The 17,192-nt window shown below is 37.2% G+C and overlaps 1 protein-coding gene across 2 annotated transcripts in view; it reads right to left on the bottom strand.

Moving 5' to 3' along the window:
* Positions 1-17,192, bottom strand: part of LOC139977014 (cell adhesion molecule-related/down-regulated by oncogenes-like) — a 125,067-nt gene that overhangs the window by 89,498 nt on the left and 18,377 nt on the right. For both annotated transcript variants that reach the window (XM_071985958.1, XM_071985957.1), the window contains exons 2-3: positions 8,479-8,659; positions 6,196-6,269 (exon numbers count right to left, since the gene is read on the bottom strand). The gene's annotated coding sequence lies outside the window, so the exon portion shown is untranslated. The remainder of the gene's footprint in view (positions 1-6,195; positions 6,270-8,478; positions 8,660-17,192) is intronic.

Genomic DNA, 17,192 nt, shown 5'->3' on the forward strand with positions numbered 1-17,192 from the left:
TGCACAAAGGTCAATCTTCATAATAAACAGACCGTAAAATTCAAGCAATAATTTCTGATGAAAAGTTGCTCAGTTCTTAAAAGTTGCTCATTTCTTAAAGTTCAACCATACAGAGGAGACCACCCCTCCCCCAACCTTCTTCCTGCCCTCCTCCAAACCCTCCCCTAGGCCTCTTCACATCCCTTTCCATCCCAACTTACCTGTCAATGATGGCACATTGAAATTATGACATAGACTTAATATAACTTTAAATGAACACATTTTTAACCATTTCATTACATAATTTCAAACCTATCCATTTTCTTGCCTTCAAGGAATTATCCACCACAATAATCTAATCTTCCATACAGAATGAGAACCACACAAATTAATGATACATCCCAGTCCCTAGTATACCTATCTCCCCCCCCCCCAAAAAAAAATACAAAAAATAAAATGATATCAGAGAAGCTGACAGACCTTTTATACATGTGACTTTCACCTCACAGTTGCAACTTTTGAAGGTCTTTATCATTCTTGATCTCTTCTCAATTATTTATTTTGCTTTCACCATTGCAGCTTCCCAGAAAAAAAATAAGTTCCCGTTTTTTCCCCCATCCAAAAAGATGTACACAACAGGCCTAAGGACCTTCCTTCAAGATTAAAAAGCTTAGACCACCTAAATGCAAAAACATCCTCCATAAAGCCCCACCTCTTCACCTCCCTCTGTAATTATTAGTCCATATTATCATCCCCCAGGAAACCTGAATTTTGTCACTCTCCGTTCGACCTCTGACCTCTCCCCAACTGTATCCCACCAAATAAGTTTTAATAGGGTCTGCCAGTTCATGCTGTAGCGAAGTCAAACTTCTCCACAGTTATGTAAATGAATGCAGTTCTCTAAGTGGGTGGTCTATATACAGATGCAGCAAATTGATTTTTTTTTTACTTTTTTTTCTCCTTTGCCTTTTTAGTGCAGACAACCCCACAGTCACATGTATACACATTCTCAGAGGAACAAACACACCACACACCACACACATGTGTACTCTAATCAATAAAAGAAAAATAACTGCTCCCCTCCTTTATTCATTGCACAGTTTCTGATCTAAATTACCCAAGACAGCATAATACCTTTTGCAGCAGCTTTTAAACTTACTCAAGCATTCACTGAAAAAATCAATACTTGACTCCCAGCTCATTTCTTAAAACCTCTAGAATAGAAATAAAGGAAAACAACAGTGAACTCGACATCAAACCCGAGACCAAATTCGACACCACTCTCGACACCACTCTTGATGATGATGGCACCGTTCTGCACCACACCAGGGACGAAGAATTCCAGTCCCCATCACCCCTCTCTTTGATCCCCTTCTACTGTTATAACACAATATATGCCACGGAATCGTGGATCTTTACACATCAGCTTGTAATTCTTTAATCACCTAATCTTGGGATCTAACTCAATGATTCATTCAGACTCTCTCTTTTCTTCTCTTACTTCATTTAAGATCCTTAAATGACTATTCCACCAGCTGACCTGTAATTACTAGATACCAAGAAAAGTCCTCAAAAGCAACTATAAAAAAGATCTTACAATAAAAACAGCCCTCTTTCAACTGGGAAGTCGAACAGGTTGTTAAACACTCAGGACTACGGCCACTGTATAGTAGTAAACAGAAGATAAATACATGGGTCTGCCTTACTGTACATTATTCAGTACTAAGGCTAATTTACTCAGTACAGTATGCTCATAGGGAAAGGCATTGAGCTGTTTTTCTGTGCAGTTCTTTCCTAGGCCAGTGAGTAATTTGCAAATTCCATAACATTTTGGACATTAGAATAGAGATGAGATTTTTGGAAATGGGGAAATGGGTACAGAGGGGTAAGGCAAAAGTGAGGTTGTTTAAAGAGTAACATTGAGACATCCTTGACAACTGTTGATACTGTAGCTGTATAAATTATATTAAAAACATGTTTAATATGATCAAAATATTTTAATTTCTTCCAACCAGTTTTGACCCCGACCCCCCCCCCCCTCTCATACAGCCCTCCACCACTGCAATCCGCATGGTTCTCCTTCCGGTACCTCTTCCTGACAATTATTACCTCAAGTCCCAAAAACAAGCATTTCATTTTTGAAACCTGTCTCCCCTCCCTCCCTTCCCCCCCCCCCATTTGTTCCTCCTCCTTCATTCATCCTTCCACGTTTCCAATCTAATTAGGTCACAGGTCAAACTGGGCCGAGAAAGTACATCATGGAAAATTACGACACAGTTTTGGACGACGACAACGATACCACTCGCAAAAAAAAAAAAAGAGAAAAAAAAGCGTCCTAGGTTTACTATATGTATGCCACTTGAGCTTCAAGATATCTTTGCAAACAAGGAGAACTTTTTTTCATTTCGTCTGAACGGCGCTCTATACTGCACAGACGTCGGCCACATACATCCTCATGCGACCGGCGGCCGAGATTAAAATTCTGTCGTACATTTCATAGTTTTACTGGGGTCTTGTCTTGAGCGCCAGGCTCTTGAGATGGAAGATAGGGAAAATATGGAAGGAGGAATTTGACATACTTTAATCAAAGCCGCACTTGAAAATCATGACGCATGCACAAACATGTCAATTTAAAAACCCTCCGGCAAATCCTGACTGAGGATAATCATTTTAGAGGTACTTTTTGGTCGTGACAATGGCATGAAATGACATTGCAGGAAACCTCATTCGTTAATTTGGGGAAAGATAAAACACACCACATGTCACCAGTTATCAAAAAAAGTCATAAAAACGTTTCCGTTTGTTTTCTTGATGAGATAAACCGATGATCGTCATGGTGATCGATGATGACATTTATATACTCAAATCAATAATGGTATTTGGTTAAATCAGAAGATTTGAAGACAGAAACGAACAGCATCTTTCTTATACTAAAATCGAATACTGAATCCTTCCTCCTAGTAAAGAAAATCACACCTCCCATACTTCTGATATATATCATATCAATACTAGCTAATATAATGTTAATGACAGGAGTCAGGGGGACTATTGCCCAACACTCCCACCCCCACCCAATCCCCCACCCCCCCTTCCATTACTTTCACAGCAATGGTTTTCATGCAGGTACAATGTCAGCAGTTCCAACAACACTGCTCACTGGTTTAACTCCATACCCAAACCCTTTTTAATAAATAAACGAGAAACAAAATTACAAAGAATCAAAGATGATGTGGGGCCCACTGATGTCATGTTTAGACTTGATCAAGTCTTCTGCCTTGTATGTGATAGTCTGTGATAGTGACAGTGATCTGTGATAGTCTCCCAAATGGAATAAGAATTTTCCTAGCTGTTTGGGGAATGAGTTACAGTATTTAAGACAGTTATCTCTGACACATAGACCAATGATGTTTGGGTTTGTGTCTCTTGTAAGGGCAGAATAAGGATTTGAGGGATATCCAACTTGTTTCAATAAATATTACAAGTTATGACTTGGTCGGAATAAGTTTTCACAAAATTTCAAACCAAAATGAAAATTGCAAGTTAATGCACATACAGTACTACCTCTTTCCCTAAAACACAACACATTTCCAACGGGCGACGGGCGAGAAAACATTCATGATGGCAAGGACGAAACTCACGACCTGACTAATAAATTTATAACTCCTACACAGCGCTGTCTATTCTGTGCAATATTGCCTCCGTGATTCTTGAATGGCATCAATTGGGCGAATAAAAGTAAATATATACACCAATAATCCACAATAGCTGCAAAACTTGACACCTGTGGATATTGACATATTCCTTATCGAGTGAAATGGAGCGTACCTCCCAAACTCAAATCCACTTCCAAGACTTTTATAGAAAAAACCTTGATCGTTGCCTCCTGTCATTGGATTTGACTGGCTGTATTGTTCGCCCGCATTGTTCCACTCGTACCAACTCGTAAAATTTCCCACCGCAGTCACAAAAGTTGGGGCGGTACCTACAAGGCATTACATACACATTGTGTCATTGTGCTTTAGTGAGGCGTGCTTGTAAAAGTGGATGAGTTTTTGGACGAGATTGTCCTGACAGCTTAGATGGCCGAAGGGAACTGTTTTCTTTCTTTCTCTTGTTATTTTCTTGGTGGAGAATATGTATTTATGGTAATGTAACAAGACTGCCTCTAACCTGTGTGCAGTTTTGTGTACAGTAGTACAGACCGTGATCAAACATGGGGGTAGGAATTGGAACTAACCTGTGGGATGGCGAGGAACGGGAGGGGAGAGGAAAAGGAACTTCCGAAGGAGCACGGGTGTGAGGGAATGACAACAATTATTTTTTTATTTAAAAGCAACTTCTTTGGTTGAGATTATATTTCCCATATTGATCAAATATCTTTTATCCAGATAGTATATTGCAATATGAAGACTAAGGGTTTGGTAAGAAAATTTCCACACACAAAAAAAAAAAAAAATCAGGGAATTTCTATTTGACGTATGTTCTACTTACAGTATGTTCAAGTTTGTTTCCATAATCGTATCTCTCAACACTACAGCAGTAAAGATGAATAAATACTTTTCATACTAACAGACAGGCTATGAACCGAAACTTTACAAATGACACCAATGGCAGTATACTGTAAGTAAGACATAGTGGATCTTGTCTCCAAAATATAAGATTTGTTTCAGAACTATGCAACAAAAAATCCGCCTCATTTACAAAAAAACAGTTAACCAATTGTAGAAAACAATATATTTTCGGTCACATCCTCACTTACCTCTCTCCCTCGAGAATTAAAGGAGAGTAGGAGACCTGTTTAAAGTTATTTTTCGCTCATAAATATCTGATCCAGATAAGTCTTGGAAAACAGTTTTAACAGTAGCTTGCTGATAATTGTAAATTTATACTTAAATCTTTCTTGAACCCAACTGCAACTTGTCATAGTGTCCATTAGTGGTGGGAAGTTCAAAACTTTTTTCCACGGGTGCTGTTACCCTTTACTCATTGTCCCCCTTGTGTATGTTTCCCTCAATGAAGTAATTAATAATTTAAATGTTCCACGCAGGATGTAAATGCTACATTAAATTTCCTCTTAAAACCTCAATCTAAGAGTACAGTGTATTTCTCAGTCGAAAATTAAGACCGATATAATGACAGTTATCAATATTGTTAAATGTCTGTGACCAACTTGTATAGACCACCATGCTGTAGGCTAATGCACGGTATCGGATCACAAAATGCTATGCACAAATGTTATGCAAAATGAGCAAATTGCTAGGTCAAGTGCAAAGTTGTGTAGTAGTTTGTCTACACAGGGAACCATTTATATCAGGGTTTCCCTAACTTTATCCCCCACTAACCCCCTGTGGATGTCAGAGTTGTCCACGAACCCCAAGTTTTCATCACGATCTGAGTCATTATTATACTATAATACGCATAACAGTGCTTTGTAAAAGATCAAGTTCATAGCACTTGTAATAAATTGTAGAGTTTGTCGATAGGTACGACTTTTGTACATTACTAAATTTTATGATATATATATCAGATTTTAGTTCAACATAAAGTACTCTAGCTTTGACTTTCAGAAACGTCTCACGAACCCCCTGGGATGGACTCACACACCCCCTGGGGGTTCAGGCACCCCAGTTAGGGAACCCTGATGTACATAGTATTTTACAATCACAAAAATTTAGAGGCTTCAAAACTGCTAAACAATATTCGAAACAATTAATTATTCCCTGTTGGAACATAAGATTACAATGTTCCAAACCATATCAAAGCTCTACTATACACAGTATTTTCTTCTCCTCCAGATATATGCTCAGTGAAAAATATAATTAGCAAAAGTGGAATGTGTTGAAGATAAAACATACTGTAGTATAGCATTGGTCAGTGGTAGCCTATCATGACACATTGGTAATGACAGTACAGTGTAGGCTACTGTTACTTCATTGTCAAGTGGTAGGTTAATAGTTTGTTTTGAAAATGTTGACACTTTCCAGGAGATTGATATTCAAATATCTGTCTTAACAAATAAATATAGCAAAACTAATAACATTTCTCCATTGATGACCTATTTTCACTGCAGGAGACATACAGTTCTAGTATACATAATATATAATTAGAAAACAGAACTAGGTCCTCCTTTAAGTTTGTTCTATCAAGAGTTTTAGTAAATCCCTGTGATTATTGATGATCATACAAGAGTGAGAGAGTTACAGAAGCACGTCTTACCTGTCTGTGGCTACACACACACACAGTCGGTTGCCGCAGATATCACAGGACGAAGATCCTCCTCACATGGTTACCTGGCAAAACAAACAACACCAGCCAAATATGAACTGACTACTACCACAAATGAGAGAAATGAAAAAAAGACATTAACAACAATACAAGTTGACAAGAAAAACAAAAGACTCTATCTACTAGCTGACACCAAAAAAAAGTTTTCTGATCTCTTGTCCTTTTCGGGAAGAAACCAACCAAAATAATAATATCTTGTTATAGCAACCCTTTCCTCTTTGGAATAGAACAAAAAAACAATTTCCAAATAACCTGTAAAATATGAGCTGGAATTTTGTGGCACCTTTATTATACTGCTGCCAACAAGAGTTTAAAACTGCAAATATAAACAGAGATTACCTGGCATGGGAAGAGAGGACGAGAGCAGGCCTGAGCCTCTGGTTGGATTGATTTACGGTTAGATTTATGGGCAGGCGGAGTGCGCGCCCTACTGGATGTGACAGAGGTCGGCAACATTCCAACAGAACAAAACAAGACAACTAACTATGAGCCTAGCAAACACTATAGATATAGATCTTTGGTAAGCTATATATCTATGGTTAGCTATCTGCAGTAGTGGCAGAGATTATAGGGGGGGGGGGGGGGCAGACTGACTCAAATGACTAAACAGACTATGGACAGCAATGCTCTATATATAATTGGGAAAGCGAGAAGGAAATATTGAAGAAAGGATCAACACCCTCTCTCAATCTGATAAAGCAATTCAGATCGTTTACGGAAAACGGAAGGGAGGGAGAGAAGAACCAAATTATTGCCATCCTGGATGTGAAGATATGGGCGCCTTCTGTCCCAGAATGTAAACAGAGCGATGTGCAGTCAAATATTTTCTACAAATTGTCAAAACAATTTTTAAGAATGAATTTGGGATTGATTTTCTGGACCAGTGTAGGAAACCGCTTTTTTTTCTTACATTTTTTTTTTTTTTTTTGGGGGGGGGGCTTTTGTAGGATACTACATCTAATATTTATTTAGTACTTTGAGATTGTATTATAAAATTTAGATATAATGATTAATATATCATGTATCATGTGATATTAATATCAAAGGCTTGCAGGAAAAAAATTGAAAACTTTTGGCAACTTTATATCACCCTTGTAATGTTGTGGAGGCAGTGTTGATTTACCTTGAGTTAAAAACAATATATTTCAAAAAATACAAAAATTTGTTAAAACTAAAATTATGCTAATGATCTGTATTGTAATGGCAAATAAACTAGAAAGCCACAAGGCTTAGTATTTTGTAGATTTACAAGCAATATTTCCTGTTTTGACTAATACTGTTTCAAACGGTCAGCAAGATACAGTACTGTACTTGCACTGATATGGACATGCCTAAGAAGTACAATATGAAGTTTCACCCAAGCTATAGTCTTTGAGTTACAATCATGTTGATGAGAAGTTTATACTTTGACCTCTAATGACCTCAAATGACCTGTGTGACCTACTGTACACACAAAGCAATTAGCAAGTACTCCACTAAGATGGATCTATTAAATACTAAGTACTGTACAAATTTGCTGTATTCAGTTATGCTTTTGATATTTATATTGTGTTCAGCTTTTCAGATTCTGACCTCTGTTGACCTCAAATGACTTTTAAGATCCACCATTTTCCATATGGGAGTCTTGCACTAAAGCAAATCATACATACAGTACCAAGTATCCAATTTGGCCATCATATACTTGAGGAATGTAGAACTTAACTTCATGTATGTACATGTAGTTAACTGTGTTTGCAAGGAGTGTCACATACACACAGACACACACAAATGCAAAAATAAAAATACAAACACCATCACAACCACATAGATTCCTTATGCCTCCCCATCAAGGAATCAACAATTTTCAGATATTCAATACTACTGTAGGTGATCCTTTGCATTGCAAAGGGTACATGAATAGACTTCTTCACAATAGTATTGTTAACGGTTGAATGTTAATGCCCTTATGACAATAGGTCTACTGAAAATCAAGCACTCTTTAAATATAAAGCCCTAGAAGCACCTGGCTACTTCAAATGCCACATGTATGTAGCCCAGCCATCTGTTTTCTCCCATGTTATCAACTTACTCCAAAAGTTAATCCTTTTGAAAAAGTGCTTTTCTCGGAGGATTCAGTAGTGTCAGTAAGGTATCATGTACTGTACATATATATAGTTGCCAGATGCTTGAACTAGTACTGCAGTATATTTAAATACACAGAACTTTGTGACTCACCAGCGGAGAAATAATCTCCTGGCTATTGGTCTTTGTCCGATGAATTTGCAAGAGTTACGGAATACAAGTGTCCGATGATATGTCCGCAGCTAGCGATCCCTGACGTCCGATGATATGTCCGCAGCTAGCGATCCCTGGTTTCCGAGTATATGTCCGCAGCTAGTGATCCCTGGTGGGCTTTCTGCGAAATTGGAAAGATGGAAAGACTGATGGTTCGAATACCATAACAGTAAATTCTCCTTTGATCCAATAATATATATTAATTAATATTTGTATACATACATATATAGATATTTCTGTGGGTGGGTGAGGGGTAAAGTCTACTAATTGAACACAAATCATCTGCCTATAAAAACACCCATTTAAAGCTTGCTTTTGTGTGATGATCTTTACTTTGTAATTTAGTATCATTCAAAGTGATCCTATATTTGGGTACTAGGTCAGCTAGTTCCTGTTTATAACACCATGCCAACAAGCGATGCTGCTATTTGGTATTTTCATCCCACATTTATATATAAACCCACCAAGTTTCTATCACCACGAAGTTCAAAACTGACTATAAGCGCTTTAGAACTGTTTATCAACAGTGAAGTTTCAAGTATCATTTGAACCCAAATACTCATCAACATGTACAGAATAGATGCCATGACTTCTTACTGTAAATATACCACATTTATCTTCCTCTCTACATAGATCCCCCATATATATATCTATAGATGTGCTTCAAGCTCCCACCATAACAAGAGTTCATAGTGTGAGATTGTGGTGGTTTGATTGCTATCTGGCTTCAGTGCTAGGCTAGCATCCATTACTGTCAGGCAAGTGAGTTATGATCCCAATACCATCATATAAACAACATCTTTATCTCCTTGCTCCTAACACAAAAGTTGCTAAGAAGAGAGGCAGCATGAAGATAAGCTCTTTGGGGTTCGTGACTAAACAGGGCTCATCTTCGTGCCGCAAGGGTAATAAAATTACATCGTTTAGTGGGGTCTAGATCACAGGTAGGGCTGTATCCAAGGAGAGATAGGAGGAGCCGCTAATTCACAAGAGGAGTGGAAACAGGTAGTATCCAAACAGACCTGAGTATAAGGTGGCACATACTCCATACTGTACTCTATATCAATCCACCTACACTGAGTGTTCTCCATCTGGAAAGGTACCAAAAGGCATCAGGAAAAAACTTCTTTTTTGATATGTTATCAAACAAAGTCTTAATTTTTTTTTTTTTTTTGTGCGTGGATGTCATAGTACACAAATGGTAAAAAATGTTGTATGAAAATTGGGTCAATTGAGGCAATTTTAGACCACTTTTAGGCCTCCCAGGAGCAGTGTACGAATATCGTCTACTACTTAGTAAAGACGTATGTTAAATACAAGAGACGAAAACGTCGGGATCTTATGGCTAGAAATCTTCATACTCATGATACGGAAATTTGCATGTGCCGTGAAAACTTGTCAGCTATCCTGCAGTGATGGGTGGGATTTAAATGTGAGAACTTCTACAAGGTCTCCAAAGATACCACATAACTTTGATGATTTAGTGTATAAGTCAATGGGGCTATGATATGGAGTATGCTACCTTAAAATGAAGGCGATCTCATGCACCCAAGGGTTAGTCGACACACCGCCCATACTGAGGTTTGTATGGTAAGCATACAGTATGCACACAACTGTCCAAGTATCATGAAATCCATGGAATTGCATCTTAGTCCATTTTACACCATTCAAGCAGTGTGCGAGACTTGTGTAAATATAGACCAACACTTCAACCATATAACCACATAAAAGCTCACATTAACCACAGAATATGTCTAATTGTCCATAGATTAAACATGGCAACAACCATTAAGATTTCCGGTTCAAACACCCTTCAAGACACTAATCCCCTTGACCTACAGTAGTACTGCATTTAGTAAATGCTGCTATAGGCAGTGTTTTTGAGTTCAGACTTCAGACATTGAGTTTGTCATTTCTGGTTTGCAAAAATTAGGAAACTGGGTTTGCTTGTTGTTTCGATAGCTTTGTGAAATAACTTTGTTTTACTGCAACAAGTGCAATGATTTTACAGTAAGTATATTAAATATATTACAATGGTACCAATTCAACTTAAAAATGAAATGATATGATATTATATATATTTAATTATATATATATATGCATTTAATGTTAATGATAAACTAGCAACATTATTTTAATATACCAAGACAGTGCTTCAAACATGGAAAATATTATTTCATACAGCTTAAAGCTTCATATAGCTTTCGTGAACCATGTATTAATTAATGTATAGTGTGTAATTTATATGACATATCTATTTTCCTCAATTTTTACGATCACTGCACTTTATCTTGGGTCTTCTTGAAAACAAAGTTTAAACATAACACCAGCTACAGTTATATATATATATTCATATACATATATATTAATATATATCTATATATATATATATATATATATATATATATATATATATATATATATATATATATGGGACGGTCACATAAAAAAGTTCAGCCCACTCAACAAACAAGCAGACACCCACCCTTTGTCATAACACTAATATCTATAGGTAGGCCTACACCTTGAAACTGTGTTGCTATGTGTATCCTATCATAAAGTTATCAACAGACACAAAGACAGTAACAACCACAGCCTCAGCATAGTTTTGTAACTGTGTCCCTCTATGACATGTTGGTTCTGAAACAAACACCAGGTGAAAACTATAAAAAAAAAATATATATAAAAACAATCTCTTCCTGTCAAATCCAAGAACCGTTTACAACTGATCAAACATCGCAAGTTACACAAGTCAATGTCTCGGGTTATGTCACCTATGGAGGATCTGACGATGTCGATTTCCTTTTCCTGCACTCGATAAATGTCAACTAGCTGCTGGATATGTTTATGTATCCGAACACAGAGGGGTAGGGGTGGGCGGGCGGAGGGGATAGGAGTACATGAAGAGTATAAATGTGTTCCCGGTAAAAGTTTTAACACAGGACCTGTGGCAAACCCCAAAATATGAGAACATTTCATGTGACTGAAATGACAGGACAAGTGCCTTTTACTATAAAAAAAAAAAAAAACTGCAGGTGTTTTTGAAGCCGTTAAGCCGAAGGAGTAAGTGTAACATTGCCAAAATACTTCGCAAAAACAGTGCCATAAAAAGCTTTCTACAGTATGGTAGGTCACATCAACTGGAGTTTACACATACAAATTTTGACAAGTTATTACAAAATGCATACTTGGATCCCACCCCCCTCTTCCCAACCCCACCCCTCACCAACAAATGTCATTTTTAATGTAACATATTGTCTTTGGATGCCATCATTGTTTACCATAGAAACAAAATAGAATTTCTGGTTATTGGAAAAAACAAAACTTACCTCTTGGTTATATGCTTACTGTATGGTACAGTCTGTCCCCAAAAGAAAATATTGATTCCTATTTCAGGGGTATTGTATTATCCTAGATAGTTATTATCCCTTACATATCTCCTTGTTTATCCTCTTGTTTATCCCCTTTTAATCCCCTAAGATAGTACAAGGAACAGATCATATGTCAGAGCTCTCTGTAAAATAACAAATTGTCTTCATTTCGACGCCTTAGAAATCTTACCTTCCCAACTTATTTGTGACCTACACCTATAGGCAGGACCCCCTTTCCCCTCCCCTATTCCCCCACTTCCTCCCAACCCTAAGGTTTGAGATTGGGGTGGGCCAGGAGTCAGAATAAATTTCAGTGGTGTTGAAAATGTCATATGGCAGCACTACGCAAGCCAATTAACAATAAGTGCCCAAAAAGTTACTGACCCATTGCTCTCCCTTTCCCCACAGCCCGCAACACCCCCTCCATCCAATGGTGGCACCCTGTGATATAATTGTACTTTTTCAAACTGAATGAACCCTGCACATATAAAAGCACACTTACCACTGTAAGTATATATATATGCATGTGGCATGAAGGAATCCAGTTACCATGGAAACCTCTACCATTTTCAAAAAGGTCACCTTTTTGTTTGAAACCTTCAAAAATAGTATAAATTATTGACTTCAACCACTTCCTCTGACAAACTTAAAACTTTTGTCTCTGATTCTTTGTCTATCTTTTTTTATCCTCCTTTTTTTTTTATTAAATAGAATTATATCCAACAAAAAAATGTCTCTAAGTTGTCTTTAAACTGAAGAATTCACCTTGATATTGAAAATACATAAACATGTCACATATTTCCCAGGGTTATAAAGCTTATCAAATAAGCTTGGATGGGTTGGGCAAGGTGAAATGGGATGGCAAGGTTGAGGAGTTGGCAGAATATTACAGTGCTATAAATCAATCCATTTTAAGCAGAATTTGACTTTAATCTACATAAGAGATAAATCCTTAATTTAGCAATACCCATATATATATATATCAATAAATCTATTGACCCTATAGCACCAGGTGTTTAAAAGAAGGAGAAGAAACCAACAAGTGATTTGTAGAGTCCACACACAAAGTGCACAATTCTTGTGACATTTTTCTTCTTTTTTCCTCTCCTTGTTTCTTTGACATGTGTGTGTGTGCGTGATTTTGGTGTTCGTTTCTGCATCATAGTAAATGATATCAATTTAACGTACTGGATTTTTCGCTCCTTTGACTTAATTTTACTTTTTTTCGATTTTTGGTTTCCTTTCTTCTTGTCTTTATGTTCACAGATAAGAATGATTTACTAAGAAAAGCAAAACAAAACGGAACTGAAAAATCGACAAAATTGATATATACAGTACCATGATACATACAGCCAACATGATACATATACAACACACATCATTCATGGCACAGATCATGGACCTTAACCAGTTTGGTACATTTCCATGGCAACAACAAGTTCAAATAATTTAATAATAGTCATCTTACATGTTGCGATTCATTTTACGCTCTTTCATTAAAGCATTAATTTATTGCCCACAGCTGTTTCTTTTAACCAACAATACCACAAGAACCATCTCTTTCCATGTTTACAAATTATAATTTTTATCACCAAATAGCTTTAACTTAATCTACATCACAATAAATGCTGAAAACATTCTCAGTCTATGAAGCTAGAGCATTTATTAAACTTGCTCGCCCTCCCTACATGTGAGAACCTACACATACAGTAATTAGTCAATTATGATGTAACATTTAGGTTACTCCATTACTGATGTGTATGTTTTTTAAACAAAATTTCAAAAAAATAACGAAAAAATCAAACAGCAACTTACAAGTCTTTCTTTCAAGGTAATATGATGAGGTACGTACGAATATATTCCCAAATAATAATCCAAGGAAAAGGCCTGGAAAATCGCAGCAAAGTTAATATCCAGCTTTCAAAGATTCCACAAGAAATATCGTGTACCCTTACGTTTGTATTGTAAAACTTTAGTCAGAGTTGCACAAACTTGTCATTGTATTGGACACTAAAATCAAATCGGATGCTTTCTTGAAAATTATTCCAATATAAGCACACACTATTAGAATGAAAAAGCAATAAAGCACTGATTTAATAGATTAAACTTGCCAAAGTAGTCAACGCCTATTATTTTCCAAGAACTCTTACGGTACCAAATTTGTAGATATAATCAATTAATGCAGATATTTATCTCCAGCACATAAAGTACAGTCCTGCAAATCAATACAATCAATCATTCAATCAAACAATCAATAGCATAAAAAAGATTGCCAGTCCATCTAGCACACAAGTGCAGTACAGTAACGAATGTTCAAAGTGTTTATTAAGAAAACTTCTTAAACTTTGCCAACCGCAAATGACAATTTTCCAAAGCAAGATTGATTGTACTCTTTTAAAACTAAAATTCCAAATCTTGATTTTCCCCTCACTGGAATTCTTTCTTCAACTTTTTATATTAAATCAATTTTTTACAAAACACTCCGTCCCTTTCAGAGGATGGAGTACGCAACACACGCGGTTCTCAACTTTAGCTGAGGATGAACAGCTCCAGATGTCATCGAGTTTCCCCCCTTCGGACACAGAGCAAAATATTTTTTCGACTTCCAAAGAGCTTCTCTCCCAAAGCACAGACTGATCGTTTTTGAAAGAGGAATTGTTCGGAGGAGATGAGAAGAAGAAAAAGAAGAGGGGGGAGAAATCAAAAAGACACGTTCACAAATGAGAAATTGCAAGGAAGCTTTGGTACACCTGATTAAGTCCTGTTGATGAACGGCCCAGCCAAACGTAAAGATTCCAACATCTTAATGCGTCTTTGTATTCTCTCCTGTCTCTATTCTTCTCTGAGAAACCCCATGAATGCCAGTGGCCTCTGAATGCCATTGTCTCCAACTTAGCTATGGTCCGACTGACAGGGTCCATTGTCCCCCCTCAGCCCTTTCAGGGTCACAGTGCCCCGAGGAACGGCTTCGGAATGGATCAACGAATTTTCCGTCAGAGAAAATCTATAGACTCTGCGGCATGAAGAGGATTTCACCGATCCTAATCCTCAAATAAAAATGACAACTTCTCATTCGAAACGGGATGAAAAGGAACACTCTTTTCGTTGTACGGTTTAGAGGAGCGAAAAATCCATACCATTCTTGTTATGAAGCCGAGCGCTATTAGATTAGTTCTGTGCTACAGCACCATTGTGTAAGACAGAATACTACAGGAAAGAGCCATTCAGACGATTGTCCCCAGAAAAAAAGAGATCTTTCTACCAGTTTAATATCTAAGCCTTGAGTATTCGGAGGCTTGAAAATGGACGGCCATTTTAATTGATACAAATTACAGAAGAAAAAGTGGGGACAATTTTTTTTTTTTTAAACCAAATGAATCCGATCTGAAACGGTGAACAAATTGGAGAACAAATGAAACCCAGGTTTTAGTTTTATGAAAGGGAAAAGAAAAATGTTGATTACAATTACAGATTGAAATCATTTGGAGAATATTGTTGATGTGTTGAGAGTTAGGAAATATCAGCACGACCGTGCTGATATTTCCTAACTCTCAACACATTTTCAAGGGAATTACTGTAGATGGAAAGCGGCTTATAGTAGAATGTTCGGAGGAAGGTACGGGCAAACGGATGGGGACATGATGAGATGTGAACTTTTACAATGCCAGTTGTAACATTCTGAAACATATTCCCAGGTTCTGGTGTCCATGAATTCTATCCTGACAAATATCCTACTGTAGCTCTCATGCACTAAAGGAGGATGCAGTTTGAGAACAACTGGAGGGAGAAGTACATGTTCCGTTATGTCTTGGTGCTTCAGATAGGGGGTAGAGATAGGAAATGGAAGATGCAACGCGAGGCACACTATGACAATAACAGAGCATGAAAATATATCTGTTTAGGGTAGAAACAAGATTTATTCTTCCTCTATTGAATTATAACCAGCTACAAACTTCTCCGAAGGTTAATGCCAAAAAGATCTTGAATACAAAACAAAACTTAAAAGTTATCAAGATTTGCATAGGGAAGGGGAGGGGAGGAGAGGGGAGGGGAGGGAGCAGTAGGGATGGAGGACTTCCTCACCGAAATTTCATCCAATCAGAAGTCTTCTTTATGAATAGAGATACCCTGTCAATATAAAGTGAACAGCGTTGCTAAGGGAAACAAAGTGCTTTGCACAAAGCTTTTGCCCCACATATTTAGTGGAATATATGTTTTTCTTATAACTTGCAAACTCTCTAGTTCTTGTCAAATTTTGCCATATATCTGGAAAGCGTTTGGTGGAAGAAAGTAAAACACTATGTTTGGCTGACAAACCAAGGTAAAATGGACAAGGCCTTAAAATCTTTTAACTGTATTAAAGATAAAATTGGTACAGACGATTAATATATTTTGACAAAATTTCCAAGCCAAAGAAAAAAAATCACTTCTAAGAGAGCTGCTACCAAAAATGGTTACCCAGTCTTGTAATTTGTAAAAGCTATTAAATTTCCTCACACTGGGGTACAAGGAATAAGACCTTCCGTTTAGCTAGACTCACAATGGATAAAAAAAAAAAACAATGGATACAAAAAAAAACTAGTTGATACTTTGGCGACATGTACCACTGGATAGGCCTATAATCTGCTTTTCCCCAAGGAGAGAGGAGCAGAAGCAAAAAATGTTTGCCTTTATCGCTCTATTCAACTCGGAAGCCTCTTCGTCCCTTTCCAAAGGCGGATTTTCTGCTGGGTAGATTTCATTGATGGGTTTAAGGATGCCAAATCTTGAAAGAATGAAAGAGAACTGTCAGATCAAAGATTGGCGTTCCAATAGCTACAAACTAGGTTCCTTGTTCTCTGTTAAGAACATCAATGGATGAATGAAAGGGAAAAGCTTAGAAATGTTACTGTTGGAAGCAGAGAAAGATGAAGAAGGGGGGGAGGGGGTAAAAAGCCTCTTGATAACATCAGATCAAAAAAAAAATCACGTTCTCTTTAAAAAGAGATGAGAAGCACGCACCATTCAATCATAAATTGCTCAAGAGTGCGGAAGAGGAAGTGGCAAGAGTTATCTCTGATGACACCGTTGTCAAAATTGGACGACTGTTTCTTTTTTTCCTCCTGGCATCTTGTTTTTTTTTTCCTGTTTCTTGGAAGATACTTTTTCAAATCTGTAACAAAAACTGACATTTTTGGAACTGAAGTTACAAGCCAAAGTGAAATACTCAGTATGGTATTACTTGTTAATGGGGTTGGCAGTGAAAAAAAGTACATTTTTACTAAAAATTACTTTTGAACACAC

This window comes from Apostichopus japonicus, chromosome 12 (assembly GCF_037975245.1).
Source record: "Apostichopus japonicus isolate 1M-3 chromosome 12, ASM3797524v1, whole genome shotgun sequence".
In the NCBI taxonomy this organism is placed as follows: domain Eukaryota; kingdom Metazoa; phylum Echinodermata; class Holothuroidea; order Aspidochirotida; family Stichopodidae; genus Apostichopus; species Apostichopus japonicus.